The sequence below is a fragment of the Arachis stenosperma genome, chromosome 10, assembly GCF_014773155.1.
Source record: "Arachis stenosperma cultivar V10309 chromosome 10, arast.V10309.gnm1.PFL2, whole genome shotgun sequence".
Taxonomy (NCBI): domain Eukaryota; kingdom Viridiplantae; phylum Streptophyta; class Magnoliopsida; order Fabales; family Fabaceae; genus Arachis; species Arachis stenosperma.
In genome coordinates, this window is record NC_080386.1 from 93,602,550 (window position 1) to 93,604,013 (window position 1,464).

The window sequence follows — 1,464 nt, forward strand, 5'->3', positions numbered from 1 at the left end:
TCTATCTAATCAAAGTTCGAATTCTTCTACCTCCTTCTTCTATTTTTCTTTACCTCTGACACCTCAAGGAATCTCTATACTGTGACATAGAGGATTCCATATCTTCTTGTTCTCTTCTCTTTCATATGAGCAGGAGCAGAGACAAAGGCATTCTTGTTGAAGCTGACCCTGAACCTGAAAGGACCTTGAAGCGAAAGCTAAGAGAAGCTAAGGCACAACTCTCTGTAGAGGACCTAACCGAATTCTTCAAAGAAGAAGAAGACATGGCAGCCGAAAATAACAACAATGCCAACAATGCAAGGAAGGTGCTGGGTGACTTTACTGCACCTACTCCCGACTTCTATGGGAGAAGCATCTCTATCCCTGCTATTGGAGCAAACAACTTTGAGCTTAAGCCTCAGTTGGTTTCTCTACTGCAACAGAATTGCAAGTTCCATGGACTTCCAATGGAAGATCCACATCAGTTTTTAGCTGAGTTCTTGCAAATCTGTGACACAGTCAAGACTAATGGGGTTGACCCTGAGGTCTACAGACTGATGCTATTCCCTTTTGCTGTAAGAGACAGGGCTAGAATATGGTTGGACTCTCAACCTAAAGATAGCCTGGACTCTTGGGAAAAGCTAGTCAATGCCTTCTTGGCAAAGTTCTTTCCACCTCAAAAATGGAGTAAGCTTAGAGTGGAAGTCCAAACCTTCAGACAGAAGGATGGTGAATCCCTCTATGAAGCTTGGGAAAGATACAAACAATTGATCAGAAAATGTCCATCTGACATGCTTTCTGAATGGAACATCATAGGTATTTTCTATGATGGTCTATCTGAACTATCCAAGATGTCCTTGGATAGCTCTGCTGGAGGATCTCTTCATCTGAAGAAGACGCCTACAGAAGCTCAAGAGCTCATTGAAATGGTTGCAAATAACCAATTCATGTACACTTCTGAAAGGAATCCTGTGAACAATGGGACAAGTCAGAAGAAAGGAGTTCTTGAGATTGATGCCCTGAATGCCATTTTGGCTCAGAACAAGATATTAACTCAACAAGTTAATTTGATTTCTCAAAGTCTGTCTGGAATGCAAAATGCACCTGGCAGTACTAAGGATGCTTCATCTGAGGAAAAAGCTTATGATCCTGAGAACCCTTCAATGGAAGAGGTGAATTACCTAGGAGAACCCTATGGAAACACCTATAATTCTTCATGGAGAAATCATCCAAATTTCTCATGGAAGAATCAAGAGAAACCTCAACAAGGTTTCAACAACAACAATGGTGGAAGAAACAGGTTTAGCAATGGCAAGCCTTTTCCATCATCTTCTCAGCAACAGACAGAGAATTCTAAGCAGAACCCCTCTGACTTAGCAACCATGGTCTCTGATCTAATCAAAACCACTCAAAGTTTCATGACTGAAACAAGGTCTTCCATTAGGAATTTGGAAGGACAAGTGGGACAGCTGAGCAAGAAAGTTA

At 41.6% G+C, this 1,464-nt stretch overlaps 1 non-coding gene across 1 annotated transcript; it reads right to left on the reverse strand.

Moving 5' to 3' along the window:
* Positions 1-668: 668 nt before the first annotated feature.
* LOC130959622 (small nucleolar RNA R71) lies at positions 669-772 on the reverse strand. Its single transcript, XR_009078694.1, has one exon. It is a non-coding gene; the product is annotated as a small nucleolar RNA R71 (small nucleolar RNA).
* Positions 773-1,464: the final 692 nt, after the last annotated feature.